The sequence below is a fragment of the Cryptomeria japonica genome, chromosome 7 (genome assembly GCF_030272615.1).
Source record: "Cryptomeria japonica chromosome 7, Sugi_1.0, whole genome shotgun sequence".
NCBI classification, from domain to species: Eukaryota; Viridiplantae; Streptophyta; class Pinopsida; order Cupressales; family Cupressaceae; genus Cryptomeria; species Cryptomeria japonica.
This window is the reverse complement of record NC_081411.1, coordinates 175,370,326-175,388,882: the sequence shown is the minus strand read 5'-3', so window position 1 is coordinate 175,388,882 and position 18,557 is coordinate 175,370,326. Positions and strand designations below refer to the sequence as shown.

Sequence of the window (18,557 nt, the reverse complement as noted above, 5' to 3'; positions counted from 1 at the left end):
TTTGCAATAAAAACATATTCAAGCACAATCCTAAGGCTGGCCAGGACAATAGTTGTTGAATCTCACTTGGAGGGTTATCCCGAGCTACGCGATTCACAGTAGATACTTAGATGCTTGACCCCACTGGCTCCACCCTCGACACTCACTTCTCCGGGGCAACCAAGCATCAGTCCCCACAAAAACTCGTTGTGGCAAACTTTGTATCTCTACTAAGAACCGTAAGAATGTAAGCCACTTCAAAGGTCCGACCTCCTGCGTCAACAACTAGAAGGTTTTTAGCTTCTAACACAAAAGATGTCTAGTAAGGGCATCCATTAGAGTGGCCATACATGCGGTAGCGTACGCTCTGTTAAGGAAGGCTCCCAACCTATAGAGGTTGCGCTCTATAGGGTTTATGGGGAGACATGTCGTTGGTATGAAATGCTAGGACCAATGATGAAATGACCACATCGGACTTAATATTGGGGGATTTGCATATGTTTGAGCAAGTTAAGATCCTAATATTGGGGTATTGGTTTCTCAAAATTGGTAATGTCTTATAATCCTTGTGATTATGCTCCTGGTTGCTCCTTTCTTCCATCTCCTTCATCTCTCTTTCATCTACTTTACTGCAAGTATTTGCATAGGCTCGTATTCTCGTTAAAGTGGGGGTTAAATGTAGCATCCTAAATTGTCACCAGGTCAATTTACACCTCATGTTTGTGCCCCTACTTTAGAGCGTCTCCCCCTCATCTCCTATCCAAGTCTACTCAGTGCCTTAACTCTAGTTTTGATGTCATATACACCTACCAAATGACTCTTTGGAGGGGTATCCTCCTCTCTGGGCCTAAATTTCTGTGCCTGATTGAGGAGGACTAGGGCACTAGCACCCTGGTCCTCCTCAATGGAGTCCAATTTTCAAGAGAAGGAGGGGACCTATCTCTCTGACAAGAAATGAAATTGGTGGCTCTATATGACCATTAAATGTTGGCCTAATTGGTAAATTGACCTAGATCCTCATATATAAAGACATTTAGTCAATTCATTTCAATCTAATTCTCCATATCTAAGCAATCAAACACTCAAGCATTCATCATCAATCATTTCCAGAGATCTTCGAGGTTGCATATTCTTCATTCATCCATTGTGGAGCAAAATTACATCATTCATATGCAAGCATGTGTGTGTGATCAGGCTTTTGTCATGTTCGTGCCATTTCATACTACATATGTGATTACATTCAAGAAGAAAAGCATCATTATCGGTCATTGTAGATTTGAGGCATATCTTTCCATTGTTTATTTCAATATTTGCAATACGTTGAAGGTTAATTCCTAAGTTGGGGTTTGACTTAGGCAAGCCCCTATTCTCAACCCATTTTCCCTTCTTTCTGTGTGTATGAAGTAAGTACGAAGCTGCTATCTTCAAGATAAGCTTTATTTATAGTGACAATCTGATTCTCCTTTGGACGATGAAAATTTTAGAGTACCGGTGTGATGGACATACCAGTCCTAACATTTCAGGAGCTCCTTCTGGGAACAAATCCGCATACGCTTATATTACTTAGGTCCAGGTTTGTGGCTCAATATAATGACTGTAATTCCCTATTTGCACATTTTATTTTCCCTAATTTCAACATTTCAACAATTCAACTTAAAAGAAGGCAATCGATCCAATCCTTGGATAAGGATTCTCAGCCCCATCATTGTTGATTTGTGGCTAGATATATTGGGTTTACTCCTCTTTTAATGCAATGGTCCCTAAGTAAAAATTAATGGTTTTCATATATCTACTTGTAGAAACCCTAATTTTACTTAATTATAGCCGGTTGTATTCTTAAGAAAATAGACTCTGAGTACAACAAGTTTCTTGACCACATCCTTTCCTTAGGATAAACTGATGCCACTCTTCAATACATGGCCTTAGAAAAAAGCCCAGGAATTGATGGATTCCTAGTGAAAATATATAGAGCTCTTTGGCCCTACATTTGAGAGGATTTTTACAATATCTACCTTGAGGGAATTGAAACTAGATTGCTAGGAATTAAGATTCACCAAAGGTTGATTAAACTTGTTCCCAAAGGCAAAGAGGAAGACGCTATTAATGGATGGTAGCTAATTACCCTCCTTAATACTTCATACAAAATTATAGCTAAGTCTCTTGCATGAAGAACTAAATACATTTCCCAAATAATTGTACGTCTAAAGGAAACCGGTTTCTTGGGAGAAAGATTTGTCTTAGTTAATTTGGTTCTCACATGGGAAATAGTTGAATGGCCCAACAATCTACCCAAGATTCTCTAATTATTAATCTTGACTATGATAAAGCTTATGACCATATCCGTTGGTCATTTATCCTTAAAATGCTTAAATGGCTTGGATTTGGACCTAAAATCTATGAACAATTTTTTATGTTCTTCATGGATGCATCTGCTATAGTTGTTGTCAATGGTGTGCTCTCTCCTTCATTTCCTTTACAAAAATCCATTTGACGGGTTTTTCATGTTGATCCTTATTTGGATGATCTTGTAGCCGATGTACTTGGTTGTATGTTTCAACATGCTCTTTCGAACAAGCTTATTCAAGGCATCTCACTACCAAGCAATGCTACAACTCCTAATTTTCATTTCGTGGATGATGGTATGTTGTTCATTCAAAATTATATGGAGGAAGTGACTATTATTTTGGACATATTGGATCTTTTTTATACTATTTCATTCTCTAAGTTGGCCATGCATTAGACTGAATTCATAATGACTTGCCCCAACCCTCAACCACCTTGGATTCCTAGTGAATGACATGAGGTGAAGTATGACACTATAACAAGATACCTTGGTATCCCGCTTGGTATTGGAGTTTCACTTAAAGAGATGTGGAATTGGTTCTTGCATAAACTAAAAAACAAGCTTCTAAATTGGGCCAACAAGTTCCTTTCCATGGCTGGTAGAATCTGAGTCACCAACAAAATCCTTTTAGCTAGTCATGTATACATCTCTTCTTGTTGGTTTCCCTCTAAAACCCGCTATAATAACTTGAATTAGCTTATTAGAAGATTCCTTTGGTCCAAATGGGGAAATACCAAAGGTCTATCGACTACTTTATGGGCTCATTGCATCAAACCAAAACATAAAAGTGATTTGGGAATTATAGACAATTATACCCAGGGTGTGTGTTGAACTATGAAATGGATTGTGAGAGATTTGGATGGAGATGCTCCTTGGAAACACCTCATTCAACACTATATTAAAATAGCTACTATTAGATAAACCTTGGAATTTGGTTAGCTAGAAAGATAAGCTTTTTCTCGCCCCTTATTTTAAAACACTTGGTTCAGGCCCCCTTCAATTCCATTTGGAGAGCTTGGCAAACTACATCCAAAAAATTAAATTGGTATGATCAGACCTTGATTCATAGATTGAATTTTTCCGCTTCTTCCATGTTGTGGAACTAGCTAGTTTAGGAAAATAATATCCCTCTAGCTACCATTAAAAACCTCAAAGGTAGACACCTCTTTAAAAAAGACATTCAATCTTTTTGAGACTTATGGGATTCTCTAAATTTTGATTGGAAAACATGACAACAAATCAAATCTCAGTTCAAACTTTTTGCAATATATAGGACCCCCATCAAAAAAATATTACAGCTTGTTATACCTAAGTTGTGGTGTCTCGTGTCCTTGCCATGTCATGATAAATTTCTTAAAGATTGGAAATGGCCCAACATTCAGGATTTTTAAAGTTTCCCTCTCAAAGTTGTCTATAAGCAACTCCTTCCTTCCATTCCCTTATCCCACTGACTTAATCTCAAGTGGCATTACAATCTAAATAGATCAATATGTAATAAGTTAAGCTGCCTCATTTGGAAATCTAAACCTGATGCGCAAGCCCAGTTGATAGTGTGGAAAATTCTTCATGTCAAACTCACTATTGGTGATTGATTGTCATTTATTGGGCTCCCTCCTTCTTGTCCCTTCTACTCTAAAAAAAAGACTATCAGGCATGCCTTTTGGCTCTACTCTCATGCTCAACACCTTTGGGGTATACTCTTCTCCACTTTTGTTGCATAATTTCCCCTAGATTGGTCTTGGAAACCTTTGCTTGGTCTACCCTTGACTCACATTAATATTACTCAAACTTCTAGGCACATTATTATTAAACACATTTGGAGATTCAGGTGCATGGCTGCCTTTTCACACACTTTCCAGTCCCTTCAAATCGAGTCCTTAATTGTCTGTGTGGATTTCTCTCCACAAATTCTTACTCTTAAAATTACTTTTCAGGCTAATCCTGAGCTCAAAAGGACACTTGAAGACCTACAGGTTTGACTTAGTAATTTTGAGGCAAAGTTTAACATTCAAAACATTCAAACAGGTAATATGAGGGCTCAAACTAGAGAGACTAGAGATCACCATACTGTGTTGTAACTAGCTACTTTGCTTGTTGTAGTGGACATTTTGTTGCAAATGTTATGGACTACTTTGTAGTCATGTTTAATGTTATGGAGAAGTATAATTAATAGTTTTATATTGTCAGCATTAAACTCCATACAAGTTCCACGATAGCTCATTTTTGGATTTGGAATACTTGATCTTTATTGTTGTTTTCTTTTTGTTGGGTTGCATTTTAATATTGCTTGTTACATTCTCTTCTTGTTGTTGGGCATTATTATGAATAATTATGTATGGTTGCTTTCTTTTTTCGGATGCACAACACTTTGATATTGTAATTGATTTTTCTTAATCCAATAAAAAAAATTATTTAGATATATTTTGAACACATACTATAATTTAACAAAACCAAAAGTTAAATTATGTAGATATGATAAATATATATGTAAATACTGTTAGGGTTTCAAGCAGATCCGAAGCAAATATGAACTAACAATTATATGCAGATTTAAATACAAAAGATAAAGAAATAAAACAGGACACAGATAACACAGAGATTTAACGTGGTTCACCCAGAATGGGTTACGTCCACCATACACAACCGTCCAATCATCCAGCAAAAATAGTACATCAACCTTACAATGCCTTAAGCATCCCAACTGCTTATAACATGTGTTTTTAGGGCAACAAACAAAGTCGGCCTTTTTAGGGAAACGTGCTGAGTGTACAGTACTTTGCTGATTAGTCGCCACATACTTGATCTTTATTGTTGTTTTCTTGTTGTTGGGTTGCATTTTAATATTGCTTGTTACATTCTCTTCTTGTTGTTGGGCATTATTATGAGTAATTATGTATGGTTGCTTTCTTTTTTCAGATGCACAACACTTTGATATTGTAATTGATTTTTCTTAATCCAATAAAAAAAATTATTTAGATATATTTTGAACACATACTATAATTTAACAAAACCAAAAGTTAAATTATGTAGATATGATGAATATATATGTAAATACTAAAATGTTTATGTTTTTGAGCTACCACATTAAAACTAAATTGGTACAAAACGTAACAAAAGAAGAAAATAATGCAACCACGAGTATACGCTAAAGTTCAATAAAGAGACTGATGAGCTGAAATCGTAGCTCTTTCCGTGTTCATATATGTTATGTTTTTCATGGTTTAAATTGCATAATTGGACAATGTCGAGGGTATAGGATATGTCTATCAGATAATCTTCCTAGAAGTTTTGATCCTGAGTATGTTGGGCATTAACTAAACTTTCTATTGTTTTGGCTAATATATTCATGTAGGTGAATTATTATGATAACTTTATATGTGGATGAATGAATGTTATGGCTGACAGAAAATGGATATGCATGTGTTTGTGCGTGCTAACTCAAGATGCAGGAATTATTAAGTAGTAGCAGAAGCGGTTAAAGCATGTTAGGAAGGAAAATCGTGCCATTCAAGTTGTTAAAGGTTAAGTCAAGGCGGTTGGAAGCATTGAAGACAGTGAGGGAAGTTGGTAACTAAGTGGTTGAAGGATAGCAGAGCAGTTCAAGAACTTATTTATGACTGTCCTCAGTGAGTGACAATCTAGCAGGAACTATTGTGCTATATTCTTGGTCATATAATGATAACGTCCCACAATATTTGTGGTTGACTCTTTCCTCTTGCTTTGTTGTAATAAAAACTTCCACCTATTCTTTTTGGCATGGTCTAGGTAGTTAGTAGTTTGATGTAATTTTCATATAAATAAAGTTTTGGACCTCCTTGCGGGGGTAGATGAAGTTTTGGAGAAGTAGACAAAATTTCCCTTTATTTTCCATAGACTCTAACAACTTTTGAAATGATGATTAAAGTGATGGTGTTTTGAACATATAAGGCTATCTGAGTTCTAGACATGCTCATCCAAGGGGGCCCACATGGTGAGCAATCCTATGTATTTGTTACGTTAATTTTCTTTTACTATAGTTGTTGTTCTAGCAGTTGATTGTTCCTGCAGCCAATGGAACCAAAACTTGTGATTGTTCCTGTAGCCAAGACAAACAGAGTAGTTCATGTTTGTTAGCTATGAACATTGGTGATAGTTAGTTGCTTAAATTACCTTTCAACATTAAGATTTCCTTTAGCATTCCAGTCATTACATTTTTGTATGTTTATTTCAGTAATTGCATTTGCTGCAGTAGAATAAAATGGCTTATATTGGAACTTAGTGCACAAATAGTGTTGGCCCATTTCAAGTAGTATGTCCCTGGGTTGACAAGTAAATGGAACCTCAGCCATGGAAATGATAGCTATTCAAGATGGATGTCCAATCCTTGAGTTAATGTTTTAAGCCAAGTTATTGTTTTGTTGGGAAGGTCGACAAAGACCATAATTAAAAAAATACAATAAATAAATAAAAATCATATAAATAAAGTAATGATATTGGCGAAAATTTTAAAATCAAATTGAGAAAAATGTGTATATATATAATTAAAAAAATGTAAGAGAATAAGACCACAATTGGAAAATAATAAACCATAATTTAAAATGAATATAAAAAATTGATTAACAAACTATTTAAATACTCTTCAGATGTGTAGTGTCGCTGTTAAAACACTTCGTTGGCGAAGTTGCCACCAAGGTTCAAATCCCTATTAGGCCATTGAGCTCACATGCCTTGTGCTTTCGTTGGGCGATTGAGCTCACAGGTTTGATAAAGTGAAGTGTGGGGATGAGGTCCCCTGTTTGTGAATAGCTTTGGGTCAAAATCGTTCATGTGGAGTCAGAGTGCGTGTCATGCAAGCGTCACCGATCACGTTAAAAATTTTATATACTAAACAAACTTAAAAATAAAAAACCAAAGAAAAAGGCATGCACTGTTGTAGGTCAACCTTAGAACAATTGATTTTAGAGTAAATTGGGGGTGGGAGAAAAAAAATAATAGCAGTGATTTTTTTCAAAAATGATTAAATAGACCTCCAATAAGGGCTTAAAAATTGCACATGGCTAGTTTCTAGCCCTAATTTTAAAAATAAATAAAAATAAATAGATACATTTGTAACTCTAATCTAAAATAAAATAGATAACATGTAGAATTTTCACTTTGAAGACTAACATACACTGGGTGTAGATTGCCCACGAGGACCCTATAAATTCCAAGAGGTCTTTAGTGGAGAAAATCTATTCCACGTTGTTATTAAGAATTACTTCTTAAGACTCAAAAAGCATTTGCACCATTGATTTTTTGTAAAGTTTACACCCTAAACAATAATGAATTTAGAGCAAAACAAAACCCAAAAACATAGCAGATGCCTACATTTGATTTCAGGGCTTTCTTGGGTGTGATAGAAACTCACCTAAGAAACAATAGCCTAACCCGCTATGTATTTTGTCTTTGTCTTAAATTGACACCTTGATACCATAATTGAGTGCTACTTCGTTCAAAAACTGGAAGCTAACACAAAATCCATGCCCACTGTGAAGAGTTATCCTTCCCTATGATATTTTCCTATAAATCTAAGATAAAAAGAATGGAAGTGAAATGTCTGCTGTTTTTTCCCATTTGTTCGCTAGAAATGAAAATCTAACAATAGTTTCATCACTAGATGGTAGAGAATAATAAGCTAAATGGACTTTAAAACCTAAATAATAAATTTAAATTTTTACTTTGCACATAATTGATGATCTCAATAACACCAAAGCCTATTCATAGTATTCTCAACCAAACTACAATTTATGTTGGTGCAACACAGAAAAGTGAGAAAAGTTACTTGTAATTTAAGATTTCATTTTTTACCTACAAAATCAATCTCTGGAAAAAAATGAACCCAACACATGATAGTGGGAGGTTTTTTGGCATCTGAAGCCCAAATTGTTGGAAACAACAATGAGAGAAAATTGAGAGGGGGGAGGGTGAACCATTTTTCTACCGGATCTACAAACTTTAAGATAAATACAAATTTTGATAAACTAAAGAAACAACAAAGATAAGTAGATAAATAGCACAACACACAAAACCAAGATTTTGATGTGGAAAACCCAGTTAAGGGAAAAACCATGGTGGGAACCTACCCACAATAAGATAATACTCTGCAGTAGTATGTGAAAATATACAATGAGGAATGCACTAGCATTCAGGCACACTACCTAGAGCTTACAACTCAAGATACAATAACCCATAAGGTTACAACCCTCAAGGAAGGTTCACTACCTTACAAGGAAGTCTCACTGACTTACAAAATGACCAGACAACAATCCGGAAGGAATGAACTGAAAGAATAGCATCTTCTAATGCCTAATGACAATTTTGGTTAAGCTCATTTGTCTACCCTACAACACCAATCTTTGTTCAATTACAATGTTGAAGGATGAATTACTTGTTTGCACATACACCACTCTTTGATAATGCAGACACAACCTTGATACCCAGATTACATGACAATATCACCTATTTATACACATCATCAACCTTGATAACAAGGTCGGCTAAACCCTCAACTCATAATTATAAAATTACATCACACAACATAAAGATCGACCACCAGACCGATATAATGATATACATGACATAAAATGGTCCTAAATCAAATATCCAAAAGCTCATCACCACCAGAAATCACGCCAAGATCATTCGCAGCACACTACACCACTAGGAAAACCACATAACATTAAGAACATCACGGATTTAGCAAAATCACCAAGAGAATGCACAACAATCAATGTGGATCATCAAAACAAATAGGACACAACAAGGAAACACCAACAAGCACATTAGAATAATCAGTAACAGTTGCACCAACACCACTTATCAAATCTTCATCGATCAACATCTGAAACTCAAGAACACTCAAACAACAACAACTGTCACGTAGAAAAGATAACCTGCAGAGTACCAAATAATTAACCATCTGAAATGAAGATACACAAGACCATCCCAAACAATCTCCCGAAATCTCAGATCAAGATCTGATCACACCGAAATATGTCGAAGGAAATACTGCACTCTGCAAAGCATTTATCGGATAAACAAATTACGAAACCAGATCATCTAATATGATCAATTAAGATTTCTGGATCATTGAAACCAATACAAAAGGATATAATGATACTAGAGATACTCCATACACCAAACCATGATTCCAATAAACCAATCAACAATCATCGGAGCAGGAATATGTTGACATCAATGACAACAACATCTCCTAGCAGCAACAATGTCTAATGATCTCCCCCTTTGGCATTGATGGCAACATATGAATGTGAAAAACAATCAATGCAAAGAAAGAAAATATCTCCAACAAACTCCCCCTAAAATCAAGCAAATAAAACAATTTTTCACATTATTTTCTCTCCCTTTTACAACAATGCCAAAGACAGAATACAGATTATGTTTCTCTCCCCAAAACTCATCCTCTAAGAAGGACAATTTCTCCCTTAGGATAAACTCACAAATGATCATCTGAAACACACAATGACTACTCCGATTGAGTAGCAACATCAACTCATCAACCCAGATAGAAAGATAAGGCTCTGAAATCCATTGGATTGATGCAACTCAATGCATATAGTTCTCATCAAGAGGGGTAGATACCCCTAACTTGTCTCTCGAATAGACAAATGTATCTACAAGCAAAGGCTTAGTGAAAATATCAGCAATTTGTTACTTTGTAGATACATACTCCAACTTAACTTCTTCTTCATTGACTTTTTCTCTCAAGAAATGATTTGATTGATATATGTTTAGTCTTTGAATGTTGTACCGAATTCTTTGACACATTAATAGCACTAGATTTGTCACAATATATGACAGTAGGCTCATCATAGATAACTCTGATATCATTCAACATTTTCTTTATCCACACTACCTAAGTGCAATTACTGAAGTAGTAATGTACTTAGCTTCAACAATAGATAAGGATACCGAGTCCTATTTCTTACTCGCTTAAGAAACCAATTTCTTACCCAAAAATAAAGCACCACTAGAGGTACTCTTCTGGTCATCAACATCACCAACCCAATCAACATCAGTGTAAGCACATAACATGAAATCATCATGCCTCGGATACCACAAACCATAATCCACAGTCCCTTTCAAGTATCTGAATATCCTCTTTACAATAGTGGCATGACTCTCTTTCGGATCAGCTTGGTACCTAACAGCCATGCACACAACATGCATAATGTCTGGTCTAGTCTAAGTGAGATAAAGCAATCCACCAACCATAGATCTGTACAAAGACTAATTAGCTTTCGAAGATTCATCATTTTTAGACAATTTGCAGCCAGTCACCGTAGGAGTTCCAACCGGTTTGGAGTCATCTAACCCAGACTTTTTCAGCAATTCCTTCATATACTTAGTTTGAGATATAAAAATACCTTTTCCAAACTATGAAATCTGCAAACCTATGAAAATTTTCATCTCTCCTATCATAGACATCTCAAATTATTTCTACATATCACCAACAAACTTCATGCTCAAGTTATCATCTCCTCTAAAGATAATATCATCAACAAAGACTTCAACAATTAAGATGTTATCTTTCTCAATCTTAAAGTACAGATTACTATCAACAATACCTTTATTAAATTTCAATTTTAGCAAATACTTATCTAATCTAGCATACCAGGCTCTAGGGGCTTGTTTCAATCCATAAAGAGCTTTCTTCAGTTTGCATACCGTGTCACTATCATCTGATAATGAAAATCCATCAGGTTGCTCAATGTAGACTTCTTCCTCAAGATCACCATTCAAAAGGCTGACTTGACATCCATTTGATATACCTTGAAATATTTATAGGTATCATATGCAAGCAATAGTCTGACAACTTCAAGTCTAGCTATAGGAGCAAAAGTCTCCTCATAATCAATTCCTTCTTTCTGTGAATAACCTTTGCATACCAATCTTTCTTTATTTCTAACAACTTCACCGACTTCATTCAATTTATTCCCAAATACCCATTTAGTACCAATCACATTCTTATCTTTAGGCCTAGGCACAAGCTCCCATGTGTTATTATTTTCAATCTGATCTAATTCTTCTTCCATAGTTCTCATCCAATTTTCATCTTTGCAAGCTTCAACAACATTTTTAGGTTCAATTTTATAAATCAAACACACGTATTCATTAGCTAGCCTTCTTCTAGTCATCACACCTTTATTTTTATCTCCAATAATCTGATTTTTAGAATGATTCAATCTTACATACCTCATAGTCTTCTGATTGTTCTGATTTTCAAGTTCGTGCACCTCTCCACCAGCAGCAACAATGTCTAGGTTAATTGTCTCTATCGGATCATTCTACTTCAATTATTCAGTATGAATAGGAGTTAAAACAACATGTTGACCATCATCATATCCACATTCTCTAATCTCTTTTCCAAGGTTCTCATCAACCTTCACATTTGGAATTTCTATTATCTTTCTCAGTCCTTTATTGTAGCACCAGTAGTATTTTCTCTTTGTTAAGTATCCCAAGAAAATTCCTTCATCACTTCTTACATCAAACTTTCCTATATCCTCGTCTCTCTTGATATAATACTTGCTACCAAAAATTCTGAAATATCTCACAGTAGGAACATGACCAAACCATAGCTCATAAGGAGTCTTACCAGTATCACCTTTTATATGAACACAGTTGAATGTGTAAACAACAATGCTAATATCTTCTCTCCAATAGATCTTCAGAACATTACCTTCAATTAGCATAGTCCTTGCAACATCCAAAACAATCATTTTATTTCTTTCAGCAACTCCATTCTATTGTGGGATTCTAGGAGTAGATAATTGTCTTCTAATCCCATGCTTCTCACAAAATGGATCAAACTCACTGGAACAAAATTCTCCTCCTCTGTTAGTTCTTAGATATTTCAACTTCAATCCTATCTCAGTCTCAAACTTTGCTTTGAATATCTTGAATTTATCTAATGCTTCTGATTTCTCCTTCAAAAAGATAACCCACATCATTCTAGAATAATAATCAATTAGTAGCATAAAATATCTGTCACTCTGCACACTTCTAACATTTGTAGGTCCACATAGGTCAGTATGCATAAGATCTAGCAATCCATTAGATGTATATTGCCTGCTCTTGAAATAAATTCTTGTTTGTTTACCCATTTGACATTCTTTACATACCAAATTAGCAGGCTTAACAATTTTGGGCAAATCTCTAACAACTTGAGTAGAACTGATCTTAATTATTGAATCAAAGTTAACATGGCACATTCTCCTATGCCACAACCAACTTTCATCAATCTGAGCAATCAAACAAATTTTCTCACCAGCATTCAAATGAAAGATATTACCTTTAGTCTTAGTTCCAGATGCAATCTCTATACCAGAGGCATTTAGGATCTTGCATTTTCCATTCTTGAATTGTAAATCATAACCTTTGTCAATCATCTGTCCAACACTTAAAATATTATGCTTTAAACCTTCAACATACAAGACATCATCAGTGTTATGCTTACCATCAAAGGAAATAGAACCTCTAACACAAATCACACAGGTTTTGTCATCTCCAAATCTTACTATTTCACCATCATACCTTTCCATATTCACAAATTTTCTTTTATCACCAGTCATATGATGTGAACAATCATTGTCAATCACCCATTCATCTTTTCCTTCAACTTTAGTAGCTAAAGCTTTCTCCTCAAAAGTGCAATTTGTGGAATCAACAAGCATCAGTCCATCTTCTTTGATAGCAATAAACACAACTTCATCTCCTTCCGATTCTTCATTTATAACATCTTCATAAGCAACATAATAACAGTTCTTCTGATGCATATACTTCTGGTTAGGCTTATAGGGTTTATCATACTTTTCATGCTTCTTATATCTATCATTTCTATCATGCTTATCAAATTTATCATGCCTATTATATTTAGACATTCTCTCTGGGCATCTAGAAGAAAAATATCCTACCTTGTTGTGAGAGAAACATTTCAAAGGCAATTTTCCATCATACTTACCAGCTCCTTTAGGCAATCTTCAAGCAATCAATGCTTCAAGCTCTTCCAATTCTCTTTCTTGCTCTTCCATCTCTCTTATCTCCCTTTCATATATGTATATTATGCATTCTTCAGGATCATATTTCTGCTTTCCGGATACAAATGCTCTAAATGTTGTCTCAGACTTTCCATGTGATTCACCAAACTCGCTAAGTTCAAATGCAACAATCTTTCCAACCAAAATATCTCTTATCACCGTAATCACACTCTGGATCTCATCAATAGAAGCTACCTTATGTTTGTAAGTAGGAGGCAGTGATCTCAGTACCTTACCAACAATTTCATCTTCCAGTACATCTGATACCTAGGACAAGTTCATTCACTTTAGCCATAAAGGAATTTATGTTCTCATCTAATCCCATCCTCGAAATCTCATACTTCCCTTTCAAACTCTACAACTTAGCAACTTTGACTTGTTTATCTCCTTCATACAAGTTTTAAAGCTTCTCCCATATCTCATGTGTAGTCTAAAGTCCTTGTCATCTTCGAATCAGTTAGGGCTCTCAACAATGCTTCCTTCACTCTAATGTTATTTTCAACTTCCTTAATCTCATCAAGAGTAACTGGTCCATTCCAAGGAATAGAATAGGCATTCTTTGTAATCTTCCAGTAATCTTCTCCAAAACATCTCAAGTGCACTTCCATCTAGTTCTTCCATATAGCATAGTTACTACCATCGAATCTTTGACTCTCCTTCTTAAAGATAACTCTTTCACTTCCAGTTGCTATCCCGGATCTACTCAAGTGGTTAAGCTTCTTTCGGAGGATTTATGTCTGATACCAATTGTTGGCAACAACAATGAGAGAAAACTGAGAGGGGGGTGAATCATTTTTCTTCTAGATCTACAAACTCAATAATAAATACAGATTTGATAAACTACAACAACAACAAAGATAAGAAAGTAAACATCACAACACACAACACCAATATTTTGACGTGGAAAACCTGGTTAAGGGAAAAACCACGATGGAAATTTACCCACAATAAGATAATACTCTACAGTAGTATGTGAAAATATTACAATGGGGAATACACCAGCATTCAGGCACACTGCCTAGAGCTTACAACTCAAGATACAATAACTCGAAAAGCTACAACCCTCAGGGAAGGTTCACTACCTTACAAGGAAGTCTCACTGACTTACAAAATGATCGGACAATAATCCAAAAGGAATGAATTGAAAGAATAGCATATGATAATGCCTAATGAAAATTTCGGTTAAGCTCATTTGTTTGCTCTGCAACACCAATCTCTCTGCACAATCACAATGCCAAAGGATAAATCACTTGTTTGCACATACACCACTCTTTTATAATACAGACACAACCTTGATACCCAAATTACATGACAATATCACCTATTTATACAAATCATCAACCTTAATAACAAGGTCGGCTAAACCCTCAACTCACAATTACAAAATTACATCACACGATACAAATATTGACCATCGGACCAATATAATGATATACATAACATAACATGGTCCTAAATCAAATATCCAAATGCTCATCACCACCTGAAATCACGACAAGATCAACCGCAACACGCTATACCACCAGGATAACCACATAACACGAAGAACATCACCGGTTCAACAAAATCACCAAGAGAATGTACACCAATCAATGCGGATAATAGAGGGTGTAGACGTATAAAAATGACCATATCACTAAATGAATATTTTATGTTCATTTCTCTATATAATTAAATCCAATTTAATTAAATTATCCACATTCCTCTATTTTATTAAGTAAATTACTCAATTTATTTAAATAAAATTCACTATACCCATTTAATGAATAAATCATTTTATTCAATTAAATCCCCCCTATCCACTTTTAATTAAATTCAAATTTAATTAAATAGTTATCCTAAATTGAATAAATCTAATTTATTTAATTTCCCCAAATTGCAACCAAATTGAATTAAATTAACTTTATTTCAATTAAATCCTATTATCCCTCCATCCACTTGCAAAATCCTACATCTCCCACTTACCTTCCTAAACCCCTTTCTAATCCCTTCTAGAATCTTCTAATCACTTCTAATTAGCCTAACCCATCTTCTAAACTTTGTCACATCCCTAAGCAAAGGGGAGGTCACTTCTCAAAACCTCAAAGTCTTTAATAACCATTAAAGGCTTCAAGTCTTCAACCACTTAATTCCCCAAAGTCTTCAATAACCACTAATGGTTAACTCAAACCCTCTTACATGGTTAAAGAATTTATTTTAACTCAACCTTCATCCAACCCAAGGGTCTCATCAACTTTAATGCTTTGACCATGATTATCTCTTAATCATTTGCACAAAGGTTTATCCTTGGATTAACTCTTAATCCATTGGGTAAGCCTAACTTAAGCTTAACCCTTATCTCTAGATAACCATAAGGCCTTCTCAGGCATTTAATGCCTCCAACCCCTTCTCTCAACCCAACCCTATGTTGACACTTGTCACCATTTCATTGGTGGCAATTACAAACATGGATCCCCAACTTTCAAACTCAACCCTTGATTAAACCATTTAATCCTGACCATCCATTGCCCTATTTTTGCTATAAATAGAGCTCTCATTCCTCCATTTGGATCATCCTCCAAATTTGTAGTATCACACTTATGCTCAAATACATTCAAGCTTTCATATCTCATTTTATGCTCATCATTTTAGTCTCTCTTATAAATAGGAATTAGTCTAAATATGCATGTTTAGAATACTTTCTTTATCATTTAGCTCAATCATAGATTAAATATATCATGTTAGGATAGTATTTATACTAACCTTGTCATCTTATAGTTAGTTTATTGCATTTCTAGAATCATGCATAGCTTAGGATACATTTCATTCTAAAATCTATCAAAGCATCTCTCGTTCTTGCATTTGCCATCCCTAAACCATTTTGCTCAGTGATCTGAGAGCAAAAACATTGGTTTGAGGGACATTGTGAGATAGAGAACCATGGGACTTACCTTGGGAAGCTGAGTAATACTTCATTACTCCATAGCTTGCACCAAGAAATCCTCTATGTGTGCGTGGACAAGTCTTTTAGAATATTTTCACATATTGAGTTCTATCGACCCGCTTTTCCCGCATACAGAGGGTTTCGATATTCCCCTATTGATATGACTAAGTATGTCAAAAGATGTGATGAGTTTTCCCAATGAAGGATAATATATCCTGATAGTGGAAACTAATTTTATTTTGACCAACTTGGATAACTCAAAATAAGTATTTTGATGTTTGATTTGATTGAACTTTGAAACTAAGATCACTAGTTGATATTCTCTGATTTTTGAAGAAAACCTATCTGTGATACTTGAATTCGAGAGAAAAGCCAAAAGGGTATCTAAAAATGATGTTAATTTTCCAAAGAAGTAGATAACCCTCTCTTTGTTTGAGACCAATTTTAGATGATGCGCTAAAATAGGCAAGGTACGCGTTAAAATATGAGTTAAATGCGCTACTCTGAGCTACCAATGCACTAAGATGTCCTACAGATGCGCTAATACTTGATGCCTATGTGCTAACTTTTTTTTTTTTTTTTATTGTTGAATTTTGAAATTTGTTCTGTGAATCATGTGCTACTATTTGATCTGTATGCGCCACTTTTTGACTACTAAGCGCTACTAAATATGTTGTATGTGCTCAAATGATGTTTGAATGTGCTATTTTGAACTGTTTATGCGCTAAGATACACTAATTTGGCAAAAATATTATAATTTGACTTTGTATTTGTGAAAATTTTGTTTTGTGATGGATGATCTTCTAAAAATGATCTGAAAACACAGTAGCAAGTAAGATGACAATTTGCATAATCTAAACAATGAGTGTATGTTCAATAGGATCTTTTCGAATCCCCATTTGTTTTCACTAGTTTGAACAAGAAATACACATCAAGCAGACTCTATTAATCTCAAAATTCATTCAAAATATCAATAGCCCACACTTGATACTCCGTAAGCTCAAACAACCTTTTCACACCCTAAAGTGCACTTATTTTTTTTGCTTTTTGCCAGAAGTTGATCCAAAGAGAATTGCTTCTCAATTGGATCGTTTTCTTGAGATATTTATGGTGAGTGTCTTGTGGGAGGATTCTTCCCCACCCTTGCACTATGATAATATAAATATCTGGCAAATTGACTCAGCAAGGCTTCTATTTCTAAGGCTCTTTAGTAAAGGTTTCGTACGGCGCGACAAAAGATAAACTCCCTTAAGAGGCTTCCCAACCTTTAAAACAAAGGCTTTTTGTATCTCAAGGATACTAGGGGAAGACCATCAATGCACATTGTCATTGGAGGTGATTTTCATCAACCTCCACATTTGATTATAGTGGGTTGGTAAACTTGGATAAAAGTAGTTCCCCACTTAGGTTGTTCCCCTCTCACCGATCTTATGGGCTTCTCAGGAGGGCGGGCCTGCTAAAGGTTTTATCTTATTGCTAAATTGAAAGAAAGCCAGTAATGGTGAGTTTGGCTTTTTGATCACCCGATTAAGGGGAGAACATATACCTAACAACCTCAAATCACTAAATACACTCTTTCTTTTTATCCAATATTGCAATTATTTTCTAAATGCTACCTTGGAGATGTTGCTCCAAAAGACACGTGGTTCTTTTTTAAACCAAGATAGCAATGTGCGAAAAGATAGAAATCTTTGAGCTTTTGAAAAGGAAAATCCTGGTCAACACAAATGAATCGCCAAAAGATCACAACAATTTTGAATTTGAAAGCTTTTGAAGTAGTATACAAAATTATTTGTTCTTTTTATGGCTTCCAAAGAAAAGGTGATTTATCCTTTTTTATCCCTTTGCAAAATTTGAAGGTTTTTCTTGTTCTTTTTAAAGCCCAAAGAGAGGCGATCCTAACTTGTCAAAAAAAGGATTTGAATTTGTTATTCTTTTTATCATTGCAAGAAAGAAATATGAGTTTTGTTTTAAGCACCAAAAAGAGAGCGCGAAGTTTGTTTTAAGCACCAAAAGGAATAATGAGGTTCGTTTTAAGATTTTTGTAAGAAAAGAAAAAAAAAAGAGTTCTTTTTACCAACTTTGAAAAGAAAGCAAAGTAAAGAACTAATCTAACTCCTTCTAACCCTACAAATAAATGTTAGAACCTGCAATAAAACTATGCAAATAGTTAGTTGATATGGTGGGCTCACAAGCCTAAAAATCTCAATCTGTTTTTACAAACAAACTTTTT

At 34.9% G+C, this 18,557-nt stretch overlaps 1 protein-coding gene across 1 annotated transcript in view; it reads right to left on the bottom strand.

Moving 5' to 3' along the window:
* LOC131062366 (phosphoenolpyruvate carboxykinase (ATP) 1-like) overlaps positions 1-18,557 on the bottom strand; it is a 28,428-nt gene that overhangs the window by 4,345 nt on the left and 5,526 nt on the right. The window lies entirely within an intron of this gene.